Below are 16,571 nucleotides of genomic sequence, written 5' to 3' on the forward strand. Positions count from 1 at the left end.
GATGATGGAGAATTGGTGAGTAACCACTCCTCTGCCTTCTGTTGTAATAACTCCGTCGTGTGCTCACATTGTCTCCCCGAGGGGCCCGGCAGGATGATTCTCTCTTTGCCCCCAGGCAAATCTGGCTTGATTTTCCTAGATGTATCCTTTACTGACATCCTTCCCATCCTTGTCTGCCATCCTCAATCCCAGCTTGGGTTCCTGGGATCACTCTTCAATAAACAACTCTAACATTCATCCTTGTCTCAAGGTCAGCTTCAAAGGGAACCCAAACCAAGACATAATCCCTAATCATTTTTGGTTGCTATTGTAAAGGAAAAATAAAAATTATAATTTCTAATTAGCAATATAAGAAACATTGATTTTTTTGTCTATGGTAAAGATAGATCATTTACATATATAATGCCATATTCAAACACAAGTTTTTGCCATGAAAAAATTAGTACTGTTAAATTGCTTTACATATATACGCTAATGTGCTGCAAATTACTGTATATATTACACAGCTATACAGAAACAGTGTATAGAGTTGTATACACAACCGCCACGTGTACAGTATTTTAGGTGCAATTTGGAGAATTTTCAAGGGTGATTCTGGCTATGCACAACTTTGACCTCACCGTTTTTAGAACCTAACCTCATGATCTTAGACAACTGACTTTGTTACTGAATTCATTTATTAGTTTTAATAGTTTTTCAATTGATTCTCTTGATCTTTCCAGGTAGACAATCACATCAACAGAAAATAATAAGAATTTTGTCTCCTTTTCATTACTTATACATATGGCTTCTTCATCTTGTTTCATTGCATTTGCCAGAATTTTCAGAACAGTGTTAGGTATGAGTGGTGAAAGGAATATCCTTGTCTAATTTCATATTTGAGTGGAAATAGAATGTTTCTCTTTCTATTGAGAGAGTGTTTGAGAAAGACGGTTTGGTGAATGTATACCTCTTATTCAAAGGCAATTAAATAAAATAAATGATAAATTAAATGCAGGATGGAGTAAATTTCAGTTTTACCCCAGTATGAGATATTTTCTAATTTCTCCATAAACCATTCCTAGTAAACTTGATTCTCTTGGTTTACAATGAGTATAATTTCTATAACACCATTAATAATTTAAGTCTATTTGAGATCTTCTCTGGCTGCTTTATTTTCATGGGACTTTTGATTCCATGGATCATATGAAGAAGCATTGCTCCTTTAGACTGGGTTGGAACCTCCAAAGTTCAGGGCAGTTGACCTTGATTTGCAAGCTAGAAAAATTAAGCATCAAAATCTAACAGGGATCTGGGTTTCCATACACACATTTGCCAAATTTACACACCCCACATAACTATTTCTGCTCTTATTATTGGTTCTGAGAGACCCAGGTGTTTTCACATAGACACAAAATATAAAAATTTAAGATGATTTTAAAATTTGGAAGTAATATCAGCTATCCTCCTCTAAATTTCATTTTGGGGGTTGTTTTACTAACTTAGCCAACATTTTGTTTTGGTAGTTTTATAATGTAGCAGTCTTCATCAAGCCAGACACTAGGAGGGCAATGGTTTTGCCAGGACACATGTCAGATGGCGCCAATTTTGAGTTAGCATCCATATCTGTTGATAGTGTGTGAAGGGAAAAACTTCTTCCCTGAAGAATCCCTGGTGCAATTTTTATTCCTCAGAAAATTTCAAGTTTTATTCTACATGAATATATGTTGAAAATTCCTCAGTCCACCTTATCCTTCTCCCACTTCCTATTTTCTCCAAATTAGTGAAGGCAGGTTCTGGGTCAGGGATGCTAAAGTGGAAGATGAGGGGGAAATAAACACTTTTTACCAGGTCCAAAAGAATTGAGTCTCTTTTAAGCCACAATCAACTGAAGGACTTTATTTTTTTTTTTAACATCTTTATTGGAATATAATTGCTTTACAATGGTTAACTAATGTTAAACAATGTGTTAGTTTCTGCTGTATCACAAAGTGAATCAGCTATACGTATACATATATCCCCGTATCCCCTCCCTCTTGCATCTCCCTCCCACCCTCCCTATCCCACCCATCCCTCTAGGTGGACACAAAGCACCGAGCTGATCTCCCTGTGCTATGCGGCTGCTTCCCACTAGCTATCTATTTTATATTTGGTAGTGTATATATGTCCATGCCACTCTCTCACTTAGACCCAGCTTACCCTTCCCCCACCCTGTGTCCTCAAGTCCATTCTCTATGTCTGCGTCTTTATTCCTCTCCTGCCCCTAGGTTCTTCAGAACCTTTTTTTTTTTTTAGATTCCATATATATGTGTTAGCATATGGTATTTGTTTTTCTCTTTCTGACTTACTTCACTCTGCATGACAGACTCTAGGTCCATCCACCTCACTACACATAACTCAATTTCATTTCTTTTTATGGCTGAGTAATATTCCATTGTATATATGTGCCACATCTTCTTTATCCATTCATCTGTCGATGGACACTTAGGTTGCTTCCATGTCCTGGCTATTGTAAATAGAGCTACAATGAACATTGTGGTATGTGACTCTTATTGAATCACGGTTTTCTCAGGGTATATGCCCAGTAGTGGGATATTTGCAAGTACTTTAATTTATTCAGCTTAATCACCTATTGACAGACACTTAAGATGTTTGCAATCTTTCATCGTTATAAAAATGCTGAAATCGTTGTCCTTAAACATACACCATTTTGAACATGTGTGAACATGTCTGGCTTGAACATAAGAAGATATGTATTAGACAGATACTGAGATATCTTAGTGAGTCCAAGAAGGAGTTGACTAACCAAGGTAGAGAGGAAGGGAAGAAGCCAACATGCTGAAGGAGCCTCAGCAGCAGGACTTTGTAGCTCATCTTCCCAGAATGCTGTCAGTATTACCATCTACCAATGCGGCACACTGGCTAGATGCTCACCAAGCCATTTCCTCTTCTGCCTGGGAACACCACTAGACTACGTTTCCCAGCTCCTTTGCATAGAGGTGTAGCCATGTGACTATTTCTGGCCTATAGCATGTGAGCAGAAATAACACATGCTCCTTTTAGGTCTGACTCCTAAAACCTGCCAAGCAATTCTCTCTCTTCCCTTGTTTCCCATGGATATGAATAGAATCCCATGAAATTCTGTTAAACGGAGAAGGGGGGTCCCCGAATCACTTGGTGAAAAGTTGCCCTACAAAAACCCAATTGGACTGTGACCTGATAGAGAGGTAAATTTTTGTTATGTAATGCCACAGAGGTTCAGGGATTGTTTGTTATAGACTAATACAAGTCTGCATATCTCTGATCCAGTTTTCAAGTTCTCAGTAAATAATACTTAATTCGTTATGGGATAAGTGTCTACCCCTGATCATTTGGCTATGGCTAGGCTGGGGTGTTGCAGGGTCACTTCATGTCGACATAGTCTCCAGAAGCCCACCTCTGGGTTTTGGGAGCCATCCCCAAAAAGTGGGAGTCATTGTGAGCTGGGAAGCCACTACAAGAATATCTTCTACATGAAGGATTATCATAAACAGCAAGAGGCTAAGGCTGACAGAGCCTCTTATGCTGGCTCTCAGGGTAGGAGCAGGGGTAAAAACTCTATCAATCTTCCCTTTCCTCAGATGCTTCACATCCCTGTAAGACCCGTCATAAATCCCTCATGCTCAGAAACAACTCTCCGTGGGAAATGTGGAATAAATGAAAGTTAAAAGATCGCTCACATGAGACATTTTGTTCTAGAAGGTATTGTGACCTTGCTGGAGTGACCTAGCCTGTCATCCTCTTGCCAAAGAACAGCATTTTGACTGGAAAGGAAGAAATTCCTGTTAAATGCATAGTGACACTCAATCATGGAAACTTGAGGCTCATGGAGATATGGATGAACAATTGCAGGGGACATTTGTCATTTTTAAAATTGTGGCCCAGCATTCCACTTTCTCTCTTACTTTGGGAAGAGTCCTATTTATCTAAATTGATTGGAAGCAAGGTCCCACCATTTTCCACAGAAGCAAAAGAAAGCCAGATACCCCTCCCGCTCCTCTGCCTCCTGTGCCCATCCCCCACTGACAGCTACTGTATGGCCAGCCTATTGGATGTTGCCACCCAGGAACTTGAATCTTCAGCAACTGAGAAGAGAATGAAGAGACAGCTTAGAATCCCCTTCCAGGCAGAAGTCTCTGGCAGTGTGAGGACCCCAGCAGAGCTTCCTAACCTAACCCGTCCTCAGATGTGCCCCTGGGTGGTGATTTCTGATTCCTGCTTGTTTTCTGAGCCTAGTTCTCAAATCTTCTAATTGATTCTATGAGCCACCCAATATCCTTCTAATAAATTCCTTTTCTGCTTAAATTAGGCATAGTTTCTAATGCTGCAACCAAGAACCTTGACTGATATAGTAATTTTCTCTTCCTTCTGTTCATTTTTTCCCTTGACAACCTGACAGATAGAATATTTGAATTCTTGAAAGTGGCAAGATAAATGTTATAAAATCCATGTTTCATGCAGATGTAGATCATTAGAGTAAATTAGAAAGTTGAGACATTATCTTCTTTTCTTTGGGACGACAACAGGCTACGACCAGAAAAAATACCTGAATCATCAAGGGCACACACTTGAAGCTCCACCAGTCAAACACGCACACACACACGCACACACACAGTACCTGTGGGCCTCACTATGCAGCTCTTGAGTGTCTTCTCAGGGATGGCAAGTCAGGCTCAGCTCACCCAAAGAAGATCAGGCCTAACCAACCTATGCCTGCACGGGGAAGTCTGAAGGCTTCTGATCCAATTATCTGCACCAGGGTGGGGCTTCCTTGTGGCTCAGCCACACAGGAGGAGCTTCGAACACCATCACTGCATAGAGTAGAGCCAGGAAATAGATAAGAGTAAGTAGTCAAGAAAGGGCCAGAGTGAGAGGTACAGCCAGTTAGGATGTAAAAGAAAGTGACTGGCCATCTTATGACAAGAGAGCCTCCCTTGTTAGACTCCTGCAAGTGTTCTGGTAGGAGATCTGTTGGAAGATAACTATATGAAATTAGAAGTGTTTCCATCTAGACCCTCAAGGTTACTAAGTCCCATTCCCATACACTTGGACCACACCAGAAGATAATCCAGGCCTCTTCTGGGGAGCCAGGCAAAGAATCAAAGACCATCTTCAATTACCACTACGCTTCCCACCCTCCCTGTGGTCTGGTTGGGATATGGCCTCTCTTCCTCTGTAGATCCAATCCTTTCCAACAGGCCCAGCTCACCCAGTAATGACCCTGACACACTGAGAGCACCCAGCAGAGGTCCGTGGACCTGGGCTCTAAAACCTTGTTCATAACAATGCCTGTTTATTCAGCCTAGTCTCCACCTTTTTAAGAGGGAAGGGGGCTGGAGAGACACATACCAAGAAGGCCCCACCAAGAGGAGCAACTGTCCAGTTTGGACAAAATTTTACAAGAGAGCTAGTGTGAAAGTAGTGCCAGAATCCCAGCTTCAGAAGTTGGGTGTGGCCTCTTCCAGAGGAAGGTTTAACACCACCTGCCCCTACCCCCTCCTGATATCAGGCTGGGTGTGGTACGGAGCGTCCTTCCCTTCCCACATGAGATTTTCCCAGGACCATCTCCTGCTGGCTCATGGCATGCTGTGGACCCAATATACCCTAAATCTATTGGCTATGATCTGGACATTGTGGATTTTATTTTAATATTATTTTTTAAAATTTATTTATTTTTGGCCGCGTTGGGTCTTTGTTGCTGCGCGTGGGCTTTCTTTTTAGTTGTGGTGAGCGGGGGCTACTCTTCATTGCGGTGTGCAGGCTTCTTATTGCGGTGGCTTCTCTTGTTGCGGAGCACGGGCTCTAGGCGCGCGGGCTTCAGTAGTTGTGGCATGTGGGCTCAGTAGTTGTGGCTTGCAGGCTCTAGAGCACAGGCTCAGTAGTTGTGGTGCACAGGCTTAGTTGTGGTGCACCGCGGCATGTGGGATCTTCCCGGACCAGGGATCGAACCTGTGTCTCCTGCATTGACAGGCGGATTCTTAACCACTGCACCATGGGAAGTCCTGTGGATTTTAAAATATGTAGTTCTTTCTATTGGAACTTGATGGCATGAGATGTCAGAAGCAAGAGTTTCACAGTAAACCAGGTGTCAGGGTACAGAGAGGTTAGCCCTGGGACCAGTTTCCCAGGGGTCTCCTGCTTTCAAAGTTAAGTCTTTGGAGAATCATTTTTACAAGTCCCAAGAGGCTCACCAGAAGCTAGAACAGTAGTTGTGGGCAGATGGGAGCAGAAAGCCTCCAAACCTCCCAGCCCTGGCAGGAGGACTCTCCTAGATACCACCTCTGTGGCAAGAATTCTTCAAAAGGGAGGAAGAAGAGCAGAGAAGAGGAGGAAGAGAAAAGGGAAAATTATAGTAGCAAAGAAAGAAAAAAGTTTTTAAAGTTTTATTTTTAGTTTCTTCTGTTGACAAATAATAAGTGCCCAATGCAAAAAGTTCAGAAAATTAGAAAAGATAAAAAACAAAGATAACCTATAATCTGATAACTTGGAGAAAATCACTGTTAACATTTTTACGTATGTATTTGCATACTTTTCTTTCTATGAAAATTTACCTATGTAGATAAATTTTAAAATAATGGAAAATATATGTATAAGCATACATATATATATATACACATACATGCATACTAATTTGTTGTTCAGTTTTTTCTCTTAACACTTTATTGCGAAAATCTTTCTACATAAATAAATGGCATCATCATCATTTTTATGGCTGTGTAGTGTTCTATTACATAGCATAGTTTACACACCAAATCCCTTATTAACAGACTTTTCTCAATTTTTCACTATTATAAACAGTGTTCCAGTTACTTGCATCACAGGTATATCTTTGCAAACTTGTTCCATTCTTTCCCAGAAGTAGAATTGCTGGGTCAAAGGTATATATATATATATTTTTTTTTCTTAACATCTTTATTGGAATATAATTGCTTTACAATGGTGTGTTAGTTTCTGCTGTATCACAAAGTGAATCAGCTATACGTATACATATATCCCCATATCCCCTCCCTCTTGCATCTCTCTCCCACCCTCTCTATCCCACCCCTCTAGGTGGTCACAAAGCACCAAGCTAATCTCCCAGTGCTATGCAGCTGCTTCCCACTAGCTATCTATTTTACATTTGGTAGTGTATATATGTCCATGCCACTCTCTCACTTCGTCCCAGCTTACCCTTCCCCCTCCCCATGTCCTTAATTGAAGTATGTCAGAAAGAGAAAAACGAATACCGTATGCTAACACATATATATGGAATCTAAAAACAAAAACAAAAAATGGTTCTGAAGAACCTAGGGGCAAGACAGGAATAGAGATGCAGATGTAGAGAATGGACTTAAGGTATACACTTTTTAAAGGGCTTTTCATAAATGTTACTAAGTTGTCCTCTGGAAAGGATATACCAATTAACGCTCCCACTAGCAGTGTGGGTATCCATTTCCCTACATCCTTTTATGTCTTTGGCCAACTAGGTAGTTGAGAAAACTATACCTTTGCATTGCTTTGGTTACAGGTAGTGTTAAATCTCTTTCATGTTTACTGGCCATTTGGGGGGGGGGAAATGCATTTCCTTTTCATGTGTTTTCAATTAAAGTGTTCATCTTTACTTTCTTGTTGAATTGTCAGCACTCTATATTAAGGATTCTTACCCTTGCTGTATGTGTTGCTGTTAACATTTAAGAGAAGATTAAAACTGAAATGTAATTATAAAGCAAGAAACTATTTTAACTAGTAAAATTAAAAATGAGGAAAATGTTACTTTAAAAGCAAGAGAATAAGAAATTCAGCTAAGACAAAATAAAGCCCAGATAGAAATAGGAAAATTTAAGGTGAAAGAAATAGAAAAAGAAAAATAAGCAGTACCAGTCAAATCAAAGAGAATTTCTAGAACAATGCTTACATTCTAGTTTGTATATTATAAGCTGTCCATAAGAAGACAGAACTGGGGGCATAGAGGACAATATGACATATCTCTGGAAGGCTAGGGACAGTGTCATGGATCTTTAATCAAGGTCTGTGTAGACACCAGCACAGTAGATCAAAATGGGGAATAGCATCCAAATCTTTCACAGTACTCTATATACTTGTTCAGACCATTAGCTAATCCTCCTAGGAGGCCAAATCCATTTAAATACACATTTAAGAAGGGCAACAGATAAAAAGGTAGGCAAGGAAAGAATTACAAAAACAGGATGAAGTCTTGATGGGAGCAGGTTAATCTGTCATTTTAATTGCATTGTCTCTTCTTTTTGTCCGCTAGTTAGATCAAGAAGCTTTTAGAGTTACAGATGCTAAAAAGTGACTCCTCTTGAAGAAACCATAAACAATGAGATGCCTCACACCACCTACTCCAGATTTTATGTAAGATAAATTGAATCTCACGTGGAATTGCACGTGGTTTTTCTCAGAGTACATGACACTTTATCTTTAAAAAGGAGGAAGGTACGCTTCCATGTCCATTTAGTCTTCAAACAAGTAGAATGCGTGAGATCAGTTTTACTATGTCCCCATTTTACGTATGAGAACACTAAGGACCAGAAAAGATAAGTGATTTGCCTCATCAAGGTGCTCTCAACAGTGTGCACTGTGGAGCTGGAATCAGAAACAACCTAGACCAGTGCTGTCCAGTAGAAATATAATGTGAGCCACATATGCTGTTTTAAATTCTCTAGTAGATACCTAAAAAAGTTAAAAGAAATAGGTGAAATTAACTTTAATAATATTTTATTTAGCACAGTACATTCAGACTATTAACATCTTAACATGTAGTTAATATAAAACTCAATTAGATGTTTTACGTTTCTTTTTTTAATGCTAAATCTTTGAAATCCAGTATGTCTTTTACCTTTACAGCACATTTAAATTTGCACTAGCCACGTTTCAAATACTCAAGTACATTTCAAGTACTTAAAAGCCATGTGTGGCTAGTGGTTACCACACTGGACAGCCTGGTTCTAGACCAGTGGTTCTCAAGGTCTGGTACCCAGGCCAGGAGCGTCAGCATCACCTGGGAACTGTTAGAAGTGCACATCCTTGGGCTCCATTCCAAATCTACTGAATCAGACCCTCTGGGGGTGGAGGCCACCAATCCGTGTTTTAACAAGTCCTTTCTGGTAATTCTGATACAAGCTAAGGTTTGAGAATCATTGCTCTAGACAATTGCCTCTTCATCCCAATCCAAATAAACCTAAGACACCCATGGCAGGCTAGTACTGATGAAGAGGAGCCCCTTCTCTTGAGATAAACAATTCTTGGCTAGATAAAGTTGGCATTCTCTTATATGGAAATCTTTTAGTCCTAGTTGTGGTTCCATTTCTTGGGACTATGGAATGAATCATCAACACATAATTTAAACAAGATTTCATTTAACTTTTTATTTAAGGAAGAAAAAAACACCAGTAACCACCCTAGACAATCACCTTGAGTTTAGTTATTAATTTCTCTTGTCCTCAGTTTCCTCACCCATAAAACGGGGATTAATAAATGTTAGCAACTTTAAAAAGTACTGTGTACATAGCACAGGGAACTCTACTCAATACTCTGTAACAACCTATATGGGAATTAAATCTAAAAAGAAGTGGATATATGTATATGTATAACTGGTGCACTTTGCTGTACGACAGAAACTAACACAACATTGTAAATCAACTATACTCCAAAAAAATTAATTAACAAAAAACTAATATTACACAGATTTCTCAAGGGGAACGTTTCTATATAAATATCTCTTAGCTAAAAAAAAAAAAAAAAAGTACTGTGTACCAAAAAGAAAAAAGGCAACAAAAGTGACTGCTATTTTAAAACTACAGTTAAAAAATCAGTGGGCAGGAAAGGTAATATAGATTTTGAGCATAGAAGCAGAAGCCAATTCACTTATATTTCTCAGAACATTAGATTTTGCTGAGGGGGCAGGGTAGGGTTCTTGCCAAAATCATCAAGGAGAATGAATTCGAGTATGCCTTAAAGTGGAACTTTCAGTAAACAGGAATTACCTATAAAGAAAATCAGGAAGCTGAAGTTTTTTTTTTTTTAAATGAAGTTACATCCTGCCATAGAAAAGCTGAATAGGAAATAAAGACTGATGCGCTCTCAACTGTATACTAAACCAGCTATTATTTCATCAAGGAAAATCTGAGCAAAAGCTCAGATTTAGAGAAGGGAAAACAACATGGGAAGGCTGAATGTCATGAGAAACCAAAGACAACCAACGGCTACAATTAAACATGATTTTGGAAAAAACTATGCAAAAACCTCTACTCTGTGATTGCAGATTTGTTAGTCGCCGCCTGCCCTCTCCACCCCCTACCCCCATTTCCGTAATACTTCCTGCAGACTTTTGCTTGGAGATATATATATATGTAATATACTCCGCACTCTTCGGTTTGACCAGAGAAAACAATTTCATCACCCTAACACTTTTCCAGTTTATTCTCCCACCTTCAAATGAAAAGACACTAGAAAGGCAAGATAGCCCTTTCTCGAGGCAGGTTCCCATGGTTTTGAGGGAATGGCAGATGCCTTTCTGCAGTGGCGGCTGCAGTCTTCCGCAAAGCAGAAACTGCAGCTCACACTCTCTTCTTTCCTCACCCTAACCCACTCTCCCAAGTCCACATAAACCTTAAACACACACACACACAACTCCTGCAATCTCGCATTCCCCTCTCACACCTTACACGGCAAGCAAGCCAGGGTGCCCGACGTTACAGAAGCGCTCTACCCATTCGGTGGCCCCACCCATCGCCGCCCCGCCCCCGCCCCCAAACGCCCGAGGGGCCCGTTGATAGGGCAGCGAAGCCTGCCACTCTCGCGGTGCGGCCCGCCCCCTCCTCGCTCCCCGCTGGGGCTGGAGGGGCTGGAGCATCAACGCGAGTAGCTGCGAGCAGCCGCGGCAGCGGCTGCGCGTAGTTGCAGTTGCGCCATCTGTCAGGAGCGGAGCCGGCGGGGAGGGGGCTGCCGCGGGAGAGGAGGAGGGGTCGCCGCGAGCCGAAGGCCGTCGAGACCCGACCGCCGACCGGCCGCGGGAGCTGAGGAGAGGCTGCACTCGGAGCCGCGCGTCCACCGCCGTCCGAGCGCGCGGCGCTTCAAGCCGAGCACCGAGGGCTCCCCGGGCTCACACAAAGCCGCCGCCCGCGCCTGGGAGGGATCCGGCCGCCGGGCCGGGGACACCCGGCGCCGCCCCCTGGGCACTCTCAGAAGGCCCACCGGCTCCCGGGCCCGCAGAGGAACCACCGGAGCCGCTTCGGCCGCGCCGGAGGAGGGCGGGGAGAGGACCATGTGAATGGGCTCCGGAGCCTGAGCGCAGCGCAGGTAAGCGGCCGGGGCTGCGCCCCGGGGCTGCGGGGATGCTGCGGAGACGCCGGCCGCCGGCGCCCCCGCGCAGCGCCGCCCCCGCCGCGGGGCCCAGCGCTGCAGTCTCTGGGCCACCGCCGTCTCCCGGGCGCCCCGCTGGGCTGCCGGGGAGTTGGCCCCGCTCGGAGTCTTCCTATGGCCGCGCCGGAGGACACCTCTGCCGGGTGCGGCCCCGAGGTAGCGCAGGGATGGGGGGCCCATTTCCTCGCGGGCGCCGGCTGTGAATAGGAATTGGCTTGGGGGCTAGGCTGGCCCAGACTCCGCCCCCGCCCTCTTTTCGGGGCCCCCCGCGGGGACCCGGGCTGTGTGTGTTGTTTTAATGTCAGGGATGATGTAATCACTTAATAATTGAAGCCCAGTGCTGCTTCCCTCCCCACCCCACTCCACCCCTGCCCCACTCCTCCACCTCTCTGCCTCCTCCTCTTGCGGCCGTCGCCTTCCCCATCGCATCCTCCTGCCTATTTCTGGCACGTCCCTTGCACTTCCCCCATCCTCCCCTCCACTCTTCCTGTGCCACCACCCACCCGTCCCCAGTCCCCCGTGCTGGAGCCGTAGCTCCTCTTCCTCTGACCCCCACACTCCTCCTGCTCCCTTAGGCTCCTTTCTCCTCCCTTCCCTGCTCGCTGGATTTCCTCTCGACTTCCTTAGATCGATGACTGTTTTTGTTTGGTCGCCTCCCCTCTCTTATCTGCGCCCACAGGCGGAGGGGACTGAGCCAGAAAGAGGCCACCGAGCTTGGGCCCAGGCAGAGATTTGCTGGGACTGAGTGAGAAGAGGGAGAATAAAATCACCCTTCTTGCCCCTCCTCCCCCCAATAAATCACACAGACTCGCCGGCTGTGTGTGTGTGTGTGTGTGTGTGTGTGTGTGTGTGACACAAAGAGCCCTTTCAGTGCACAGAGAGGAGACGCACAAAGTACCCAAGGATGGGCGCGATGCTTCTTGTTTCTCTTCCCTGGGGCTTCCCTTTTTCTCAGATAAAGCAGTTGATCTTCTCTCTGAGAGTCTTTCCTGCCACATTTACCAAAAAATAAAAGGCCCCAGATGCAGGGTGGCAGGTGCTGGCATTTTGCTGTATTCATGGACCGGTAGTGTTGACTGGCAGCTGCAGTATTTCTTAGATTTAAGGGGGAAATGATTTCAGCTGTCTGAAGAGTTGCTTTACTTTCAAGGTAGCACCCTCCCCCACCCAGTTTTAACCCCCTTTCATTGTAGGGGGTAGGATAAATTGGTATGGGGGAAGAAGACTTTTGTTTCTGAAAGAGAGTTAAATTGATGTTTGCTAGGAGTGAGGCAGCCTAACTTGCTTCTTCTCTCAAGTCTAAGGAGTACTGAAGTCTTTTGAAATGAAGTCTTGTCTGCCTAGTAATTGTTGTTTTACCCTTATATTTAAACAAGCTCTTGGGGACATTGCTAACACAGCATTAAATTGGTATTTGGAAGACCACTGGAGACTGTGTCTCTTCCCTGCTTCAGGGTAGCCTTCAGACGCCCACATCCTTCCTCTCACCACCAAGTTGACTGTAATACTTTCCACCCTTTGTGCTCTTTCTCCCGAGTCCCTGCCCCATGGGTACTGTGCTTTCAGATGAAGGGACTCACAGATTTTTGGAGGAAGTGGTTTTGTTAACTATCTCAGGTTTTGGAGGCACTTAGCTATGATCGAAGGATGTAGAGAATCTTTTGACTGATCTCTTAAACCATCTGCTTGATGTTCCTCTTGAAGAGGAAATATAAATGTAAATCTAGGGACTTAATGTTCCATTTTGTAAGCCAGTGACTATTACATCCTTAATCAATAATGTCAAAACTTAGGTTGAACCCCTTGATTCCTAAGAGCATGGCTCTTTGACTATTATAAGTAATAGAACTGTCTCATGTTCTTCAAGAATTTTATTAGAAAAGAGTTGTTATGGTTCATTAAACATTTACTTCTGCGCTTTCTAAGGGCATCCATCTTGGAACTTCTTATATTAAAAAAAAAAGCAAAAGGCTTAATGAGCGTACTGTAAAAAACAACAACAACAACAACAATGGTTTGTTTGTTTGATGCCAGACCCAGGAAAGAAAGTCAGTGCACAATAAACTCGCGCTCTGTTGACCGAGTTCAAGAGAATGATGAGATTGAATGTGAACAAACGCATACTCTGCTTTCTGCAGTTTTAGTCTATGCTTTCTCCTGGGTCTGGAATCTCCAACCCCACCTGATTTGCTTGGGTCCTGTTAAACCTAGAGCCCAGCTCAGAAGTCTTCTACTCTGGGATGCTTTCTCCATCTTTTCGCCTTCAAACAAATCACCACGCGTCCAATTTTGTTTTCATAGCTCAGCAGCTGGCACATGTCTATTTCCAGCATTAGTTTGAGCAGCACATTGGAAGAAGGAACCTGGTCTTATTTATCTTGTTTTGACAAATGTGAGCTAGGTCTTTGGTATGTGCTAAGCACCTGGATTAATTAAGCTAATGTTAGCAGCTGTAACAAATAGGCCTGCAAAAATATAATGCCTCAAAAGCAATAGATGTTTATTATTCCTCATGTAATAAGTCAAAATGGGTATTTCTGATCAGTGGGTGTCTTTCTTCCATGCAGTGATTCTGGACCCCAAGTTCTCCCATCCCATAGCGCTCCACTGTAACCTGCTTTCAGCTGGCAGAAGGACAAAAGAGGGAATAGAGGGGATGTACCGACTTTTTAAATGCCTAGGCCTGGAAATGACACCCATCACTTCTACTTACATACTTTACTTGAGGGCCAGTTATATGGCCACATTTAACTGCAGGGGAGCCTGGGAAATATAGTTAAGCCATGTGACCAGAATAAAGTTCAAGAAGAAATGTATTTTGGGCCAGCAGCTTTGCCATATACTGCCGCTCAACAAGGCACAGTCGTTACCCTCAAGGAGTTTGTAGGCTGATGAGAATTAAATGGAAACCTAGAGCCTATACCCATCATTGTCTTGTACTTTTGATTTTATAAGTTCAGACCTTCTCATTTTAAACATGTTTCCCAAAACCTTGCTTTTCGTCGGTTCTAGTGGCCAGTTCCCACCCAGTAATTTCCTGTAATACAGTGACCTGATGGCTCCTGTGCTGACTTTGATGTGGCTCTCCAGTAGCACCTTTGTTGGCCAAGATTTTTATCTGCTGATTTTATAGACTCCCCAAGTGGCTAAGCGGGTCTTTAGAAATCACAGTCATACCCTCTCTAATTGGAAGAGGAAATTAAACAGACTCCAGAGGAGAAATTTCTTGCCCCAGGCCATGTTCATGGGAAGGGAGCCTCATCTGCCCAGGTCTTCAGTCCCACCTGGGTCCCCTCCATCCCACAGATACCCTGAGTTGGTGACTGTGAGCCCTGCATCTTCCATGGAGTTAAGTGAGCTCCCAGACCTCCAGGAGCGGGGTGAACTGCTAGTGTTCTGGATAATCCCTGTTCTCCACAGGCCTCCCCAGGAGCAATTCTGTCTGTACTAGTCATCATACTTAGTTATGCACATATTTTTGCTATAAACAGTTTATTATATTCATCTGTTCTGCAAACATTGGCCAGTATGTTACTGTGTGCAAGGCACTGGGAGATAGGATTATGAAAATGAATACTTCTGCTGTGTTCTCTCTGTTCAGCTTAGTCTGCTAGAGGAGATAAAAAATAATACATAATAACTACTTTTATTGAGCATTTACTATGTGTCAAGCTCTAATCTTTTAAGCTCTAATCTTAGCAATAATGATATGAACACCTGAAACTAATATAAATTGTAAATCAACTATACTTCAATTAAAAAAACAATAATGATATGAAGTAGTTTCACTTATAATCCCCATTTTACAGGTGGGCATTTGAAGCAAGGGAGGTTAAATAACTAACTCAAGATCATACATAGCTAGTAAGTGGTAGAGTCAGGATTCAGGCCCAGTTAGTTTGGTTTCAAAGCCCTTGCTCTTAGCCACGAGGCAATATGCGAAATACTACGTATGGATATAATGATGATATTGATTAAAATGTGTTACATGCCATAAAGAGGGGTGGCGTAAATGCTTTGGCAATTGATACTTTTGGTTGTTGGGAAATATAACTTTATGTTTAAATAAAAAATAAAATGTCCATTTCTACCGCCATGCTTTCCATTTTAGACCCTCATTTATTGCTCACCTAGGAAATAAAAAAATAAATTAAAAAATGGGAAAGCAAAGCATGTTGATACCGGAAATACTTTTACTCTGTGTGATTCTTTATTTTCAGCTGGGTCCTTGTGTGTCCCACAGATAGGTCTGTAAGAATTTGTGAATCGTCCTACATATTTACTCATCCAGCAACATTCATTCATTGTATCTACCACTTGCCAGACATTGAACTAGATGCTTCAGAGACAAAGAGTTATAATCCTGGCCCAAGGAACTGCACGAGGAAGTCTCTGACCACTGTGATAACTGCCGTGATTCTAGGGGTCCGCAAGAGAGCATGAACTCCACAGAGAGGTGGGAAAATGGGGTGGCGAGGCAGAGAAGGCCAGAGGAGGAATTGGCCAGTTGAGTGTTGTGGGAAGGCCATTGCCCCAGAAGGAGCAGCCCAGAAAGCAGGTGCACAGACTTTTTAGGAAACTGCAAGTCGTTCAGGGTGGGTGAGGGTGGTAGAGAGATGGACAGAGGGAGAAGATGGGGCTGGTGGAAAAGTACTTTGTCAGGAATGCCATTTAAGAGTTGTAAGCAGAGGTGCCACTTTGGTCTGATTTGTTTTATAAAGATCCATCTGGCCACAGTGTGGGCTGTTGGCCAGAGGTGGTCAAGACAGATGCAGGGAAGGTAGTTATGGAAACTCAGATGAGCCATAGATGAGGTGCTGCACGGAAGTGGGGATGGAGCCAAAGAGACAGAATAAGAGAGGGTGAGATAGCATATTGTGTGAGGGGAGAGGCAGAGGGGGGTCCTTGGGAAGTAGGTGGAGAAAGACATGCAGACAAGCAATGCAGTAAAAGCAGCAGGGAGTGGGTGTTTAAATGATGACTTTATCACGGACACTTTGGACTTTCCGGTCAAAGTATCTTGTAGGCAGTTGAATAGTAAGGGACTTAGAGATCATGTAGTCCAGCACGTCCATTTTACTTATGAGGAAAAATGAGGCCCCTAGTGGCTAAGTGCCAAGGTGGCAGTCACCACTTAAAGCCAGGTTTCAACCCTTTCAGCCCAGGTGAGGGCTGTGGTCAGGAGCATG

The 16,571-nt window shown here is 43.3% G+C and overlaps 1 protein-coding gene across 2 annotated transcripts in view; it reads left to right on the top strand.

Moving 5' to 3' along the window:
* The first annotated feature begins 10,854 nt into the window (after positions 1-10,854).
* The window catches only part of FYN (FYN proto-oncogene, Src family tyrosine kinase), a 208,826-nt gene continuing 203,109 nt past the window's right edge, over positions 10,855-16,571 (top strand). For both annotated transcript variants that reach the window (XM_061207612.1, XM_061207611.1), the window contains exon 1: positions 10,855-11,319. The gene's annotated coding sequence lies outside the window, so the exon portion shown is untranslated. The remainder of the gene's footprint in view (positions 11,320-16,571) is intronic.

This window comes from Eubalaena glacialis, chromosome 12 (assembly GCF_028564815.1).
Source record: "Eubalaena glacialis isolate mEubGla1 chromosome 12, mEubGla1.1.hap2.+ XY, whole genome shotgun sequence".
Classification (NCBI taxonomy): Eukaryota; Metazoa; Chordata; class Mammalia; order Artiodactyla; family Balaenidae; genus Eubalaena; species Eubalaena glacialis.